Genomic DNA, 19,239 nt, shown 5'->3' on the forward strand with positions numbered 1-19,239 from the left:
ATAATTGTAAGCTATTTCTGCCACCCCAGAAACCTGGGAAAAGAAACACCAGTTAGTGCTGACATGTCCTGGCCACATTTCAGGACACTGCGGCTCGCTCCTAGTATCAGAGTGAAATAGCATATAATTACAAATTACTGATTAATCTGAAATAACCGAAATTGGCTTGCTTAAAATTTCAAAGACTACTTGACATGTTCTAAGATTTTCAAATATTATTTCAGTAACCTTCAACTCCATAGCAACATAGACAAAAAAAAGACATAGGTCTCCATAGCACCCTGCCGATCTTTCAAAACCCTAAAACAGTAGTTGATCCAGACTAAGACAAAAACCCTAAAAAGCATGGTCCAGGTACAGTATTGGCGCTTTTCCACTGCATAGAACCGAATGGTTTGGCTCGCTTTTGCGCTTTTCCACTGCATGGTACCGCATGGTACGGTGTTGGAACGGTTCGGTACGGTACGGCGGCGCTTTTCCACTACATGGAACCGAACGGTACGGCTCACTTAAACAGCACCACCTCGGTTGTGGTTCCAATAGGGCTGTACCGGTACCATATCCCACAATCCTTTGCATGCCAAGTGGAGCCTAGCCGGTACTTGCAGTGGAAAAGTGCCATATCTCTTATGCTTCATTCAATCCTGCCTCCAGGAGACAGTTTGCATTCAGGGGTGCTTATCTGTATCTGTGTGCATGTATATGTGTGTTTACCAGCATCCAGTACACAACACCTGTGACTCCTGGGTGCAGGAATCATACACACTGTAGGATCATGCACACTCTAGTGAATGTAGTCTTAAGTTGGCCATAGATGGTTTAAATATCGGCTGGTTGGGCAGAAACCGCTTGAGATTACTGAATAGGCAGACAACCACCCTTCCAGATTTTACATGTGATTATTGCTAGCAGCTGTTATAGTTGCTAGCAATAATCACTGTGTTCTCCTGGTGGGGACAGCTTCCCCCCTATCGGTAAAACATAATGGATCTGCAGGAGGGATTCCCTCATCAACACTGACTGTGTTCCCTCTTTGGCCGGCTTTACAGGGATAACGTTCCTCTTGCTGCTCAAAGGCAATTAAATATTGTCTGGATCAACATTCTAAAATGTTGGCCAACTCATGGCCATGTCTTTAGGAATGCACAAAATAGAAATGGCTGGTAAAGCCCAACTTCAGTTACAGTTTTCTTTTTTTAACTTTATTAGTTACACTAACACTGAAATTTTTTTAAACTTCTTTAGGAGCCCTCTAATTCTGGGTACACGTGATTTTGAATATCGCCCGGTTCAGCAGGAACTGGCCGACATTCAGTCAGTGTGTATAGCTGCCTGTCCGACAAAAGCCAGTCCAACAACCAGCCTTTGTCGAAGGGACATGATAGAAAACCACCATGACACCAGTTCTGGTGTTGTCCCTTCACCTCTCAGAGTGATGATGTTTCTGTAACTCTATGTGCAGCATGGCACAGCAGGGTGAAGGGACCGGAGGCACACTTCAAGTGGGTTTTTCTATTTCTGGTGGGAAGAGATTGAGAAAGGAAATCTTCCCAATATGTACCCAGATGGCAAGGAACCTAACTGAGTCTCCAAACCTTTCCTGCTTGATCCAAAGTGAAATAAAACATTTTGACTGAAGTTTGGGCTTTAATCCCAAATGCTGTATTGTTTATACACATTTACAAGAGTAGTGGTCCCAAAATTGAACCTTGGGGAACACCACTAACAACCTCAAACCATGCAATTGTTTTATAAGCCTTCAATAGCTCAGTGTGGAGCTCTCACCTTCAAGGACAATTGTAAATCCTGATCTTTCTTTTCTGTCCCAATATTGTAAATGTTCCCCTGCTTGAATCCCTAAATCCAAAAATAATGCATTCACACATATGCCGCCCTCACCAAAATATAAATGGCAACTGTAATCCCCCACCAGCAACCCCCACTCAACCCAACTGTGCATGCTCCTCTATGATCTTTGAAATGTAACCCCCTGGGAGCCGCATCTGCTGAAGTCTCCCGGCTTAGCTCTTTTTCTTCCACACCCGCACATACCTGTATGTAAAGAATATCCATTTATTGATATTAGGAGGCTGCCTACCATGCATACTAACAGTGGCTGGCTTCTCCAGAAATTATTTTGATGAACCAAGGACAGTTAATTATAAGACTTGGGAGGAAGGGGTTCTAGGTGTATTATTATTATTAAAGTGCATTTATACTTTAACATTTAACTTAACGTTTAACTTGTAACCTTGCCCCAAACCTAGACACATTTATCTGGTTTTGTGATGGTCACCGGAGAAAGCTATGAATGTCTGGAGACCTCAGGAGACTTTAGAAACCAGCATATAACTCAACCTGTCAGCAACCAAGCACAACGGATATATCTGCGCTGGGTGAAATTGACTTTAAAGTAACAAATTTTACAGAGAACTGGAAATTCACACATTATAACATTTTATTCATAGGGATATTCTTCAAGACTCTAACAACCAATGCATTCATTTTTTTCATCTTAAGAAGGATACAAAAATAAATGTACAAACATGATTGTGGTAAAATGTCCTTTACTAAGGAACAAAAGAAAGCATGGAATTCACAAGGTTTTTATATAAAATTATAACTTATTACATTACTACAAGGACAAAAATGATTCCTGGCCATCACAAGGCCAAAGACATTACATGATCAAAATATACATTTTGACAAAGATTGTACCATAATAAGCAAATTAAATGATACAAAATGATACATGGAATGATACAAACCGTGGCTTCCAAATGTTCATCAATGTATCTAACTGAAATGATCTTCTAAACATCATATTCAGATTATCAGTTCAATCATAACCAGTTCTGACCCTTTATTGTAGCAATGTGCATCCCTAGTTTACTACTGGACACATATACTCACCGGCCACGTTATTAGGTACATCTGTTTAACTGCTTGGTAACACAAATTGCTAATCAGCCAATCCCATGGCAGCAACTCAATGAATTTAGGCATCTAAACATGGTGAAGACTTGCTGAAGTTCAAACTGAGCATCAGAATGGAGAAGAAAGGGGATTTAAGTGACTTTGAATGTGGCATGGTTGTTGGTGCCAGACGGGCTGTTCTAAGTATTTCAAAAACTTCTGATCTACGTTGATTTTCAAGCACAACCATCTCTATGGTTTACAGAGAATGGTCTGAAAAAGAAAATATCCAGTGAGCGGTTGTGTGGACGAAAATGTCTTGTTGATGTCAGATGTCAGAGGAGAATGGGCAGACTGGTTCAAGATGATAGAAAGGCAACAGTAACGCAAAAAAACACTCGTTACAACAAGGGTATGCAGAATACTATCTCTGAATTCACAACACATCGAACCTTAAAGCAGAAGGGCTACAGCAGCAGAAGACCACACCAAGTACCACTACTGTCAGCTAAGAACAGGAAACTGAGGCTACAATTCACACAGGCTCACCAAAATTGAACAATAAAAGATTAGAAAAACATTGCCTGGTCTAAGGAGTCTCGATTTCAGCTGCGACATTCAGATGGTAGAGTCAGAATTTGGCGTAAACAACATAAAAGCATGGATGGATCCTGCCTTGTATCAATATTTCAGGCTGGTGGTGTAATAGCGTGAGGGATATTTTCTTGGAACACTTTGAGCCCCTTAGTACCAACTGAGCATCATTTAAATGCCATGGCCTACCTGAGTATTGTTGCTGACCAGGTCCATCCCTTTATGACTACAGTGTAGCCATCTTCTGATGGCTACTTCAAGCAGGATAACGCACCATGTCACAAAGCTCAAATCATCTCAAACTGGTTTCTTGAACATGACAATAAATTCACTGTATTCCAGTAGCCTCCACAGTCACCAGATCTCAATCCAATAGAGCATCTTTGGAATGTGGTGGAACGGGAGAGTCGCATCATGGATGTGCAGCTGACAACTCTGCAGCAATTGCTTGATGCTATCATGTCAATATGGACCAAAGTCTCTGAGGAATGTTTCCTACACCTTGTTACATCTATGCCATGAAGAATTAAGGAAGTTCTGAGGGCAAAAGCGGGTCCAACCCAGTACTAGCAAGGGTCACCTAATAAAGTGGCCAGTAAGTGTATAAGGTAAGGAGTACTTTTATACCCAGGTATTTATATCCTACCATAAATTAAAAACAAATGGAATGTTCTATTAAAGACTTTGGATAACGGTCTAATCATTTGATTAGAAAAGAATAGGAAACTGTAATACCAGCATACGGATTAACAAAGCAACTAACTGAGCAACCTGTAAACTAGACTAGATAGAGAGGGTAAGAAATGTGTGTATTTTCTCTGGGACCATATAAAGAAAAGAATGCAGGTTCATATAGGGTAGCTTGGGGCCTCCCACTGCTAAGGGTAGTGCAAAACTGGTGCCAGTTGTCAATAATAAAGTCAGTACCTAGGACCTTCTCTTAGGAAGAAAATCAAACCTTGTTATTAATTGGAGTACAGATAAAACTGACCCCCACCAAGGGGTCTGTTTTTGAAAGATGACCCATTGGTCACCAGACCAGTTTCTACTTTACAGACCCAAAAAAGTGGGTACATTTTTTGGACAATGTCTCACTTTTATATTATTAAGCTGTGCAAATTAGGCAAGCTCCCCTTCTGAAGACAAGGTTGTAAACCCTGACTGCCAAGGTTTGAAACTTATTGAACATTTGTGAATTAATGATGAAATTGTTAAAAAGAGGTTTGTTCTGGAACCACCTAAATATGGCCTGAAATGTGTGATGAAAGGAAAAACTAACAGGGCACTGTTGTGATTTGACCATGATTTCAGGATGTGTCCAGACTGGAGTAAACGAGGGATGACAGGTAGTTGCATATTTTGGCGCTTTTCGACTGCATGGAACCGAACGGTTCGGCTCGCTTTTGCGCTTTTCCACTGCATGGTACCGCATGGTACGGTGTTGGAACGGTTCGGTACAGTACGGTACGGCGGCGCTTTTCCACTACATGGAACCGAACTGTTCGGCTCGCTTTTGCGCTTTTCCACTGCTGGTACCGCATGGTACGGTGTTGGAACGGTTCGGTACGGTACGGCGGCGCTTTTCCACTACATGAAACCGAACGGTACGGCTCGCTTAAACAGTACCACCTCAGTTGTGGTTCCAAGAGGGCCGTACCGGTACCATATCCCACAATTATTGGCATGCAGCCTTGACTGTTTGTCACTACTAGCCACTGATTGGTCAAAGAATCGTTGTTATCCCACCCACTTTACTTTAGTGGAAAAGCAAATCGTACCGAACCGTTCCAACATCGTACCATGCGGTACTATGCAGTGGAAAATCAAACCGAGCCAAGCAGGGCCAAGCAGGGCCGAGTGGAGCCTAGCCGGTACTTGCAGTGGAAAAGTGCCATTTGATGACAAATAAAAGTGAAAGAAAAGGTCTTCAAAAAAAAGCTTCACAATCTGACTGTACAATTTCCTCTAGATCAGGGGTGACCAATCTGCGGCCCGCGGGCCGCAAGTTGCCCAAGATGGCTATGAATGTGGCCGCACACAAACTGATAAATATGATTAAAAATGTTGATTTTTCTTTTCATTTTTTTGTAAAAATGCATTTACACTTAGCAAACACATGCGGCCGAAGAAAAATGTGACAGTACCTCTTTACTGGACTTTTATAAGTTTTATCTTACCAATGGAAAATTTTCCTACTCTTTACAATCAAGCCTTATTCATGTCATCAGTTTTCAGCAGCACCGATATTAATGAGCAACTATTTTATAAGGACGAAGCACATGAAAAGGCAAAATTAAAACCAAAATATCTGATGACCACCTTGGAAATTCATTGAGAATTGCCACTACACCCATTAAACCAGATATTGATGCATCCGTTTACCAGATGTCGCACTCGTTTTACTTTTATAATAAAAAATATTACAAAAATAAATTAAGTTTTATTACTCAGATAGGTACATTATCTTTATCAGTGATTGTTAACTTGTGATCTGCCCGACTTTTTCTCCTCATAAGCTATCCTTATTGTTAGTGTATTTTATGTATGGCCCAAGACAATTCCTCTTCTTCCAATGTGGCCCAGAAAGATCACAGGGTTGGACATCTCTGGTTTAGATCTACCATGTAGTGTAAGAGTCTGTCAGATCTATTACAATAAATAGATTGTTTTGATTGGTAAAGCTAAAAGAAAATTATAGAGACATTGTGCAATCAGATTGTATAACTTACGACCAGCTTTAGACAGCTGTCACCAGGACCATGTTTCCATTCTGGTGACAATTTGAAATTTCATAATTTGCCATTACTATTTTTTTTTTTTTAATCCAAAAGAGTTTCTTTTGGAAAAGTTTCCAACCCCTTACCAGTAAATCCAAATAAATTGCTGTAGATATACATTAATACATTTGGCCTTTGTAAATTAATCTGCTGATGGTGTTGATTGTTAATGTGAGATTATTCCTTATTACTTAGTTAGACTCTAACCTGAAGCAGGCATGAGCATATTAGGTGATCCAACATGCAATGTGCAGATGCCTGTTCCAGGGCGTGCCATCTTTGGAGCAAGTTGGGGGCCATGCCATGCTTGGCTTTCTGAGAGAGGAGTATTCTCAGTTAGAATTTAGAAGCTTTCTCTCTTCTTTACAAGTCCATGTACACACATTTGGAAGGGGGTACTAATGCACTTCTAGTGGTCATTGTGCAGTTGTTTGTAGGTCCCCCCCCCCCCCCACAGGCTAGATGGGCTTTGCCGTTGGCCACCCTCTTATAGGTTCCTGAGTGGTGATCACTACCGTTTGAGATTTCAAGTCCTGATAAAGCGGGAGATCATGTGAAACGCGTTGACCCTTACAGGCTGATCTCAAGGCCACACACATATTAACATCGATTGGCTGATATATATATCTGTTTTTAAAATTATTTTAACTGATGTGTTTTTCATATGTTGAAATAAAGTAAAATATTATTTTCTCTGTAGTCTTATCACCTTTGTGCATCTGTTACACCATTGGAGGTATATTTAAAATCCCACACCCAGTGTAGTTTTATCTTTATCTTTATTGTCAGGAATGATACCTCCAGTGGCATGAATCAATCCAACACTCGGTCCCCATACATAGGTTTGTTGCTTTTCCAGGTCAATGCATCAATATGTAGTGAGCGAAGGATAAGGATGACAACCTAGGAGTGTGCATTTGCCACGAGAAATCAGCAAAGGCAACATTCCTATGTCCAGGGCTTTTTTTCAGCTGGAACTTGGTGGAGCTCAGTTCCACCACCTCTGGCTCAGGCCTTCTGTTCCCTGCTCACCACTATCACTTCTAAATACAGAAATCCAGCTTTTGTGTTTACAAGTGACAGCTTCTCTCTCAACAGCTCCCATAGATCTGATCTCCTGAGTGGCTCCCACTAAGTGCAGGATGGGGACAAGGGAGATGCAGGTGCCTGTGGTGCAGTGCAGATGCCGACAACCCCACTGGATGATCGCTCTGCAAGTGAGAGAGGTGGAGCCATCTACAGTGTGCGGGGAGGTACTAGAGCTGGCTGGGTGCTTTGGCCTAATGCAACAGCAAAAGTAAGGTGGAAGATGGTGGAGCTTTTAAGGAGGGGGGAGAATTTAGGAGCAGTGGAGGGGGGGTCGCATGCAGAGGTCATAGCTGAAGAGGGGTGAAAGTGAGATGTGGTTAGGAAATGCAGAGGTAAGCAGCTGTGGAAGAAGGCTGAACTCTGCAATCTGTATGCAGCAAACAACTGAACTCTGCACTCTGTACATAATGCATCCTCCAACTCTGCACATAGCGCACCCCTGAACTCTGAACTCTGTATCTAATGCACTCCTGGTATTTAATACCCCTTTAAGACCCTTCCACTGCTAGTGAAATTTGACCACAGCCACTATTTGATGCGGCTTTGAGGGTGTGTGTGTGGGGGAGGGGGTTTTGGGGGGACCGTGGTTTAGTTCCTGCACCTATTTTCTGAGAAAAAAAGCCCTGGCTATGTCTATCCTGATGGGTTGTTTTTAACATGATCTTTTGTGCTAGAAGAGAGCATATTCACTTTCCCTTGGTTGCTTACAATTAAATAATTTCCTTTTTCGATTGTCCCTATGCTGAATGACATCAGGGGTGAATATTTCTCCTCTGGACGGAAGTGAAAATAGAACTTGAACTAGCAGAGACTACAGATGCAGTAACATAATAAATCGATGGAATGCCGACATCAAGCAGGGAAGCTGCTTCTTACTACTCTTCCTACCAGTACTAATGAAAAACATTTAAGGCTTATTTTCAGGGGATTGCTAAACAATAAGGGAGCATTTTAAAGTCAAAATTTAGAAAGCCTTATTTAATAAAAAAAAAAATATATACAATATACATGCCAAGAGTGGTGCATCAATTTCTTCAAGTTTATTAAACGGAATTTATATTTCTGTACCTGATCTTTGGCAACACTGCACAAAAGAAGCATGCCCTGCTTAACAGAAAGAACATGAAACATTTTGCGGTGAAACATTTTGCGGTTGACCTATGAGCAAACCCTGACCAATATAGCGTAGGAGAAAGACAAAGTTCTGCTTTTTTCTTTTACATTATTTCTTGCTATTTTTCGATGTGACAACTTATGCCTCGTTTCCACTGAGCGGAACGGTTCGGGTCGGTACAGTTTGGGAGGGTTAGAATGGTCCGGTCTATTCAGGTGAGCGTTTCCACTGCAAGTCGGGCCACCAGGGACCATGCGGGGTTTACACCAAACGAGGTGTTTGTTTTGCTCTTTCATTTGACGTGAGCATTGAAGTTTTCCTGCCCGCCAATCAGTGGAATCTATTGTGTGACGCCAGTAGCTCCGCCCTAACCGTACCGTACCATTTCCTATGGCCCTACATCTGAAGCAGGACCAGGAATGGTGCGGTTTGGTTCGGTTGTATGGGCCACTTTCATAATGGAAACACCCAAAATAGCGTACCGTACCGAACCGACCCGAACCGATCCGCTCAGTGGAAACGAGGCATTAGTGAGATTGAGTCGCTTCTTTGCAATCAAAAATGTAGCTCTAATTTTTAAATACTGGAGAAGGGTTCAGGGCAGAGTCCTGCACATGGGATTACAAGGTAAGGCTTGCTGCACTATGAAGTCCTACTGGAGCTCGTGGCCCCCCTACTAGGTCATCCCATGGGATCTCACCTGCAGCCAGGAAACCTCCAGCATTGGACTTGCATTGAAGGTTTTGTTACTTTGGAGAACATATGAACCTGGGCAGCCTGCATTAGTTAGTTAGGGTTGGACTGTGTTCACATAAGCTGTACTGTTAGACTGTTCTACTAAATGTTCATTAAAGTCTTCTTAACTGCTCCATGCCTGGTCTGAAGTTTATCTAAAGAGGTGCATGAATGCAAATAGCATATCTCAAGAACAGGGCTTGTAACACCTATAGGGGATAAAGAGGAGAAGCTAAAGAGCCACCAAGGAAGGGTCAATTTCCAGAGGAGTTGGCAGGAAGTCTTGTTTAACAGTGGTTGTTACAGGGACGGATCCAGGGTCTAGTCACGGGAGGGACACTGCCAGAAAATAAGTTGTTACTTACAGAACTGTATTGCAAAACGAACTGCCCTCCTGTAATCCATAGGAGAAGTACGGAGAAAGCAAGCTTTCTCCATACTTCTCCTTTAAGTGTGTACCCAGCTAAAAGTGGAAAGGGCTTAAAGGGGGATGAATAAAAAGAATCTGTGCATACTCGCTGTATACACTGCACACATAACACAATCCTTGTACTACAAAATACTCCTAATTACTGTGCCACAGGTAACATCAAGGTGGATAGGGAAATCCTCCCTGCTGTGTCTTTATATTCTGACAGCAGGATTCCCCCACTGTCAGAATAAGCTGATCAGCATTGTAGTCACTGGCTGCATGTGGTGACGAATACTGCTAGACTGTTTATCAGAGGCCAGTCTATCAGACAAAACAACATATAGGGTGCCGCAGTCAAGACAAGCCCCCCTGTTCACATCAAGTTCCCCCCTTACATCATAAATCTCCACCCCCCTCTTTATCAGAGTCATATCCCTTATGTCAAAGACCCCTCCCCCTTACGTCCCCAGAGTCAGCCCCCCTTATATCAAGGTTCCCAGCGTCACCTTCCCCCTTACTCCAAGGTCTCCAGAGCCACTCCCTTTACCTTAAGGTCCCCTGAGCCACCCCCCCCCTTACATTAGACTCCCCTGAGCCACCCTCCCATACATCAGGCTGGCCAGAGCCCTCATCCCTACATCAGGGTCCCCAGAGCCCTCATCCCTACATCGGGGGCCCCCAGAGCTCTCCTTGTTACATCAGGGTCCTTAGAGAGCCCCCCTCATTACACCAGGGACCCCAAATCCCCTTTCTTTACATCAGGGACCCCAGAGAGCCCCATCCCTACATTAGGGTTCCCAGAAAGCCCATCCCCTCATATCAGGGTCTGCAGAATCTCCCCTCACATCAGGATCCCCAGAGCTCCCCTCATTACATCAGGGTCCCCAGAGCCCTCCTCCTTACATCAGGGTCCCAGAGCAGTCCTCCTTACATCAGGGTCCCCAGAACCCTCCCCCTTACATCAGGGTCCCCAGAGCCCTTCTCCTTACATCAGGGACCCCAGAGCCTTCCTCCTTAAATCAGGGTCCCCAGAGCCCTCCTTGTTACATCAGGGTCCCCAGGGCCCCCCTTGTTACATCAGGGTCCCCAGAGAGCCTTCCTCCTTACATTATGGGTCCCCAGAGCCCTTCTTGTTACATAAAGGTCCCCAGGGAGCCCTCCTCATTACTTTAGGGTCCCCAGAGCTGCTCCTTGTTACACCAGGGTCCCCAGAGAGCCCCCCTCCTTACATCAGGGACCCCAGTGCCCCCCTGCTTACATCAGGGTCCCTGGAGAGCCCCCATCCCCACTTACATCAGGGTCCCCAGAGCCCCCCTCATTACATCAGAGTCCCGAGAGAGCCCCCCCTTACATTGGGGTCTCTAGAGAGCCCCCCCTTTCATCATGGTCCCCAGAGAGCCCCTCCCTTACACCAGGGTCCCCAGAGCCCTCCTCCTTATATCAGGGTTCCCAGAGCCATCCTTGTTAGAGCAGGGTCCCCAGGGCCCTCCTTGTTACATCAGGGTCCCCAGAGAGCCACCCTTCTTACATCAGGGTCCCCAGAGCCATTCTTGTTACATCAGGGTCCCCAGAGAGCCCCCCCCCACTCATTACATCAGGGTCCCTAGAGCCCCCCTTCTTACAACAGGGTCCCCAGAGCTGCTCCTTGATACACCAGGGTCCCCAGAGAGCCCCCTCCTTACATTAAGGACCCCAGAGCCCCCCTCCTTACATCAGAGTCTCTGGAGAGCCCCCCGCTTACATCAGGGTCCCCAGAGCCCCCCTCATTACTTTAGAACCCCCCCCTTTACATCAGGGTCCCCAGAGAGCCCTCCCTTTCATCTAGGTCCCCAGAGAGCCCTTCCCTTACATCCGGGTCCCCAGAGCCCCCCTCATTACATCAGGGTCCACGGAGAGACACCCCTTACATCAGGCTCCCCAGAGAGCCATCCCTTAAATCAAGGTCCCCAGAGAGCCCCCCTCTTACACCACGGACCCCCAGAGATCCCCTCACATCAGGGTTCCCAGAGCCCCTCTCATTACATCAGGGTCCCCAGAGAGCAGCCCCCTTACATCAGGGTCCCCAGAGTCCCCCTCTTAACATCAGGGTCCCCAGAGCCCTCCTTGTTACATCAGGGTCCCCAGAGAGCCCCCCTCATTACATCAACGTCTCCAGAGAGCCCCCTCCTTACATCAGGATCCTCAGAAAGCCCCCCCCTTACATCAGGGTCCCCAGAGAGCCCCTCCCCACTTAAATCAGTGTCCCAAGAGCCCACTCATTACATCAGGGTCTTCAGAGAGCCCCAGTTACTTCAGGGTCCCCAGAGAGCCCCCCTTACATCAGGGTCCCTAGAGAGCCCCCCTTACATCAGGGTCCCCCGAGAGCCCCCCCCTTACATCAGGGTCCCCAGAGCCCCCCTCTTAGATCAGGGTCCCCAGAGAGCTTCCCCCCTTATATCAGGGTCCCCAGAGCTGTTTCTTCTCTAACATTAAATATGAGTCTCCTGAAGTTCCTTACCTTCTTAAAATTCACATGTGAAGCACCAGGGAGGCAAGACACTGTCAGCAGCCAGGTCTAAAGGAGGAAGTTCCACACACTGGGAGCGGAGTCAGACAAACTATGTGGTGGTTGATAGAAACCAACCACTGATAGCTGCAGGAGTGAGCCGGGAGGTGTGGCAGCAGCCAGCCCAGGACTGCAAGAGAAAGTTCCGCTCTCTGCTGAATGCCAGGGGGCAGAGTCATATTAACCACGTGGTTGGTTGCTAAACGCTGAGCTGTCCTAGCAACCAACCACTGCTGGCCTGGCAGTGCTAAGCAGGAGCTGGGACTGCCACAGCTGGAGTATGGCATGACTGCGCCCGGTAAAAAAAATAAAAGTTGGAGTCCGTAAAATTTTCTCGGAAGGGACAATTTCCCCATTGTCCAACCCCCCCCCCCCCCCCGGATCCGCCCCCGGGTTTTATGGATAACCAGGACTGATGGGAATTCTATAGCAGTCCCAGGCAGTGGGATAGTGGTACCGGGCACTGGTGTCCGGCATGAGTGATGGGTCCTCTGGTTAGTGAGAGGGTCAGTGCTCTGGCTCCCTCTCTAAAGGTCAGTGTAATTGGTGCCTGCACAGAGATCCGCACTCAGTGAACGCCGGGATCTCTAATCTGCATTAGGACGATAATGGGTGTAGTGTCACAGGAAGAGTGTTTTGATCCTCAAGTTAATTGTGTATTTATTGCAAGGTGAACATCTCACTTTTAAGTATGGGGTGCCACTTTAATGCTCATCATCGCATGACCAGGTTCATGGAGAAGTCCCCATTCCCAGGGTGAGTAGGCCCCGTCCACATCCTGAGCCTATGGCCCCCACTGCCCTCAGTGTTAGGAAAGGGTATAGTGGTGCTGCAACTGGAACAGTGCTGGATAGGTAGAGGAGTCAGGTAAGTATTTAGGGAAGAAGGGGGGGGGGGGGGGGGGGGGACATTTTTTTACCTTAATGAATAGAATGCATTATAGTAAAAAACTGTTAAGATTTTAGAACCAATGTAAGGTTAGCAATGGAAATGTGTTTCTCTATTGACCTTCAGGCCCCGTTTATAATTGGGTGATTAGTAATCATGGAGTAAAAATGCACCTGGCTCAGGGCCAAAATGTGGTCCCTGAGCTTCTTTGGTACGACAAACATGAATAGGCTGCCCTATGTGTGACACATGGAAACGTGTGTGAATCACACCTTTGTAAATCGTGAGCGATGCATGCAATATGTGAATGGGTCCTTACAGAAAATAGGTGAGAAAAAGAAAAATGATATATATGCAACAAAGGCATTTACAACTACCCTCTCTACAGATCTGTACATGATGGGCACAGGACACAACAGTAATGTCCAGAGAGATAGATCACGGTTATTGTCATATTACAAATGTTTCCAGAACAAAGTGTCTTCTGTGCTTCATTCCTTATAATGGACTCAATTTTCTGAAAAGGGAATTCAAATAAGTAATCAAATTTTACCTGAACAATAGAATGATTTCAACAACTCACTTTGCTGCCATTATATTATAATATGGGGCTTGTAGTTCATGGACATAAATTGATTGCTTAGGAACACAATTTTGAAGCTTCTCTAAAGCACTATCGCTAATATCAATGAAATCTAACTGGGGTAGCAGTTTTCATTTTTCTCCATTTAGGCTATGCTTCATTATTTGGAGGAAGATTCTTCTATTTAAAGTGTACATTACCAGATGGGCCACCGACCCTGACCCAACACTGCTGTCTCTGGTGCAGGGGTTGGGCTGGATTCCCCTACGGATACAACTCTAAGAGCTTGGGGCATCTGGTTCTAGGAAAGAGAGCAACTCTATGTTAACATTCAGGAGATGATCCTTTTTACTCTCAACCCCTCCCCCCTTCTTTTTCTTTTCTTTTTTTTCCCTTGTTTTCTCTTTTTACCAATAATACCAGTACTATACTTACTTACTCCCTCTGCGCAGGGATTTATTTTGGTGTAGGGTCTCATATTTGGACGGTTACCCTGTGCAACTTGGTTAATGTTCAACACTATTGTTATTTCATGTTCACATTTTCGTTACAAATAAAAATATATTCAACCTAACGAAGGCCTCTTGACCCCTTTAGGGAAAGAGAGCCTTGACTGATGGGGGCATGGCCAAGAGCTTGAATCAAGCAGGAGGCTACATGGGACACAAGGATTGGACGGAGCCTTGGGTATGGGGCTGAGCCTAAGCACAGTAAGAGGACCTTCCCCAGGGAATTCTGGGTCTTTTAAGAAGAATCGCAGTGAAGACCCCCCTCCCCCGCCCTGTTATTTTCGGTCGGTCTGTCACAGCTTTCACGGCGGTTTTTGACCTTGCCAGCAGTTAAAGTTCCGGTAATGGGTCATGCCCTTGTTTGTAAAGTGGGGGTAGGCTGTCTGCCAGGCATTGAGGGTCAGACCCTCCCCCCTTACCTTTTCTGGAATTTAAGTTGTTATTGACTAAGAGTGCTCACAGTATAACCGTGACTGGCACTGGTCTAAACGTGTACTGGTTTTGGTATTGGAAACTAAATAAAAGCTATGGCCTTGCCCTTTCCAACTTACTCGTGGTAAGTGTGTTTTTTTTTTTATATGGGGAGGGGGTGTTTGTTACTATGTTAATTTTGTTTCTGGGCTTATGCGCCTCAGCAGTCAAGTGTACATTACCCAAGTTTTTATTTTTTTAATTTAGCTTAGGATGCAGTGGGTAAGGGTTCAAATCCATGTCAGTTTATTTTTTTTTTTTTTGCTGTATGTAGCCCGTTGTGGGGATTTTCCATCAATTCCAGTCCTGGAGACACAATAGAGAGTAGAAGGAAATCTTTCAAAAATTAATAGAATTGCCTTCTAAGACTTCATGCACATGGGCACCTGGTGACATCCAATGTAAAAAAACAAGGGGGGGGGGGGGGGGGTTGATCTCTAGATAGTGTGACAGGTGGAGACTCTGTCATGGTGAAAAGGGTCATGTAAAGGACACAGAGTGTGCATATTTGCTCTGTGCAGGACTACAGAGCGTAGTTATGCAGTGGAGAAAACTGCTGTTGCAGCTTTCTCCAGGTTTTGGTTTACCTGAAAGGGGCTCTGTAGTTTGGAGATTTCAAAGTGTCTTGGGAGGGATGGAATCTCCAACTCTGTGTCCAGGTTTTGCTGATTACAAGCAGGGTGTGTGCTCAGGTACACACAGCCCTTATAATCAAGGTTTAGGAAGACATCAGGGCTCCCAGTTGGAGACTGTTCCAGCCAGCAGGTCTGTTCGTGGGGAGTCAGGAGGACTCCGATACTCTCCGGGAGTCAGTGGCTGCAGGTGGCAGCCGGAGCACAGGTGTGTGCGTGAGTGAGACAGGAGACGGCCTGAGGACCAAGGCCACAGTGAAGCGGTTAGCTTTGAGGAGTTCATGGTCTGGGGACCAGCATAAAGTGCTGAGGAAGACTGCACGAGAGCGAGAGAGCCAGGTGGGCTAGTATTTTGTTTTGTACTTACTGGCGAAGAACCCCTGCGTGGGAAACTGTTATGGACTTTCCTTATTGTTTACGTTTGCCTTTTAATAAAAGTGGGCTGCCATGCCCTTAAAAATGTATACCTGACTGCAGTGAATCACTGAAGAAATGCATCTACTGCTGAGCTGATTGTCCCCCATGTTACAATTGGTGCTCGGATGCGGGCAAGCTGATGGTGGAATCCAGGTCTGCGCTCCACAGTGATTTCAGGTCAGGAACGGTTGGCTGTGTGCAGAAGTGCAGCCAGGCAAAAGGCATTGCGTGTTGCAGGTGGTGTACCTGTGAAAGGAAAGTAAAAAAAATTTTTTTTTCTCCTCTTTCCTGCTGTGAACTGTTGCATGACTACAAGTATGGAGAGTCCGCCAATGTTTGAGTCTGCGGTGGACTGGTGCAAGCAGCACCTGGCAGCACTGGACCAAGCCAGAGGAGAAAGCAAGCCAACCTTCAGTAAGAGAGAGCTGCTGGGTATCCATACCTGGGAGAGGGGTGTTGTTGCCCCTGGCAACGCTGCTGCAGTTAAACCAATAGCTGTGGTGGGAAAAGTGAATGTGTCACAGCTTGAGACTGGGTTCAGCAGAGGAAAGCCTGTGATATGCACCAGGAAAGTGGTTGTCCCTGGCAACAGTAATCCTGGCAGACAACAGCATGTGGAAAGGAGGAGTATGGTTGTCCCTGGCAACAGGAATCCAGGTGGACAACAGCGTGTGGAAAGGAGGAGTATGGTCATCCGTGGCAGCAACGTCCAGCCCAGCAGGGATGTCTGGGATCCAAGGAGTCTGTCTGCTGATGATCGTGACCAGTGGTATCCTGCAAAAATGAGGGAGCATCAGTCATCAAGGAGATGCCAAGGAGTTAAAATTCAGCATCCAGTACCATGCTTGGAGTGTGGTCAAGTAGGCCATGGGATGTTTACTTGCCCTAGGTTCTGGAACACCGCTGGAGAGTCTGAAAGGGCTGCAGTGCTGCATTATGGCCACAAAGAGGCAGTAGCTTGTGAGGATGCAGCTGAGCGACCACGCACTCAAATGAAGCCAAAGTTACCTGCTACAGGATATGGTAAGACTGTTGCAGTTTGTGGGACTGATCCCAGTGAAGTGGGAGTCCGTCCAGCGGGGAGATTCGCACAAGGTGTGAAAATGGACTTGCTGCAGTGTCATACCCAGAGCAGTGGGGAGACACAGGTTGAAGCTCAACCTGCAGCAAGGTTAAAGACTCAAAAAGACTTGAGGACTCTGTATGTGCCTAGTGTAATCCAGCAGAGTGCTGGGAGAAATGTTAGCCTAGGGATGACCAAAACCATCTGTGTGCCAGGTTCCCTAGTGACAGGTGCTGCAGAGATGCCCCGGGAAACCTCCCATGAGCCCGCAGGTGTGAGGTATGTGGTTTCCCAGGACAACTGTGGAGCCGCCCTAGTGGGCTTAAGTACCTCTTGGGAGAGGAAGGGTGGTGTGCTGAGTAGCAAACAGGTTGCAGTTGCTCATGAAAAAAGAGAGCCTGCTAAAGCTCTTAACACTGTGTGTATAAATGCTGATAACGGTATTACTGTAGATAAACATACTTATGTTGGTGATGTGTTCACTAGCAGTGAGAAAAGGGGGATGCCTCCCTTAGCAACTAGAGTGAGAGCCTCTGGGTTGTCCATGGAAGTCTCTGGGGGTCTCCGTGTGTTGGAGTCAGAGATTGTCCATGACAGTACTAATACTACTCTGGTGGGGCAGAGTGTAACTGGACCTTCTAGTGGGAATGTGTTAGTGCAAGCAGAATCCCATGTGCCTCCTAGAGCAGGTGATGCAGTGCTGCAGAGCACCTATGATGGAAGCACAATGGATTGGGATAGCTGGGGAAAAAATTTGATAGCCATGTTAGACAAGGCTCTGGCAGGTGAAAAGGGTGTGGAAACAACGACTGCTATGCCAGAAGGAGGGATCGCAGAGCAGCCGGTGGCTGAGGGAGCATTGGTGCCTGCGATAGTCGTTCCCTCCCAGTCAGAAGGACCGATTAAGGGCGCATACATGGCAGATGTGGTATCCACCGCCCAACCTCTTAATGCCAAGTGTCAAGGTGACCATGTGACTGGTGTTGACGTGCAGAGGCTCATTGTTGAGTTGGAGGGGATGAGTGGGAGATATACACCTGACAGTGTTCCAGGGGAGCACCAGGTTGTAATGATGGCTACCTCTGGTGAGGGGGAGGCCCCTTTAAATGTCTCAACCTCTCAGGCTGCAGTGGATGAGACCTTCCACGTCAATGGTGAGGGAAAATTCCCTAAAAATGTGTTGCATATTGATGCAGAATGCATTGAATTGACAAGTGTGTTGCTGGAACTACTTGAACTGGTGAAAGCACATTCCTTGCATACCTGGGTGCCTCCATTCCAGTCGGGTATATTTGTATCGCGGTGTACCCATGGGTGGAGCCAGGTAGTACAAGCTGTGCTGGCTAACCTAAATCAGAAGTTGAACAAGTTAGTACGGTGCTTTTTAATAGTGTGGCAAGTGATCTCACAGTTCCCTGTGAGGGTGCTTCCAGATACGGTTTGGTATGGAAGGTGCTCTGGAGAGCTGATGGAGACCTTGGAAGTCTCTCCGCCTGATGCGGTGACAGAGAATACTTCTGCTAGTGCGGTCCGAGGTGTGGCTGAGCAGGTGTTAGTAAATGACGCGGATACTGTCTCACCCACTAGACCTCATGTGATGGAAGGGCTGAGCGTGGACCAGCAAACAGCAGAAATCCTGTCTCTAGTTCGGGTAGAAATAGATAAAGGAAAACTGGGTATCCAGAAGTGTAGGACCCCATTGCGATTCAGGATAGGGCGTGCCTGGAAACGCACCCGGAAAAAAGATTGGGCCCACGCAGCTGGTAGCTGGCACAGAGGTGTCCCGATCAGGAATTCGGGCTGGTGTGTTCCGCCCCCTACTGGGTCGAAACAAGAGGGGGGGATATGTGACAGGTGGAGACTCTGTCATGGTGAAAAGGGTCATGTAAAGGACACAGAGTGTGCATATTTGCTCTGTGCAGGACTACAGAGCGTAGTTATGCAGTGGAGAAAACTGCTGTTGCAGCTTTCTCCAGGTTTTGGTTTACCTGAAAGGGGCTCTGTAGTTTGGAGATTTCAAAGTGTCTTGGGAGGGATGGAATCTCCAACTCTGTGTCCAGGTTTTGCTGATTACAAGCAGGGTGTGTGCTCAGGTACACACAGCCCTTATAATCAAGGTTTAGGAAGACATCAGGGCTCCCAGTTGGAGACTGTTCCAGCCAGCAGACAGGAGGTCTGTTCGTGGGGAGTCAGGAGGACTCCGATACTCTCCGGGAGTCAGTGGCTGCAGGTGGCAGCCGGAGCACAGGTGTGTGCGTGAGTGAGACAGGAGACGGCCTGAGGACCAAGGCCACAGTGAAGCGGTTAGCTTTGAGGAGTTCATGGTCTGGGGACCAGCATAAAGTGCTGAGGAAGACTGCACGAGAGCGAGAGAGCCAGGTGGGCTAGTATTTTGTTTTGTACTTACTGGCGAAGAACCCCTGCGTGGGAAACTGTTATGGACTTTCCTTATTGTTTACGTTTGCCTTTTAATAAAAGTGGGCTGCCATGCCCT

The sequence above is a fragment of the Pelophylax lessonae genome, assembly GCF_965119305.1.
Source record: "Pelophylax lessonae genome assembly, chromosome: 3".
Lineage (NCBI taxonomy): Eukaryota > Metazoa > Chordata > Amphibia > Anura > Ranidae > Pelophylax > Pelophylax lessonae.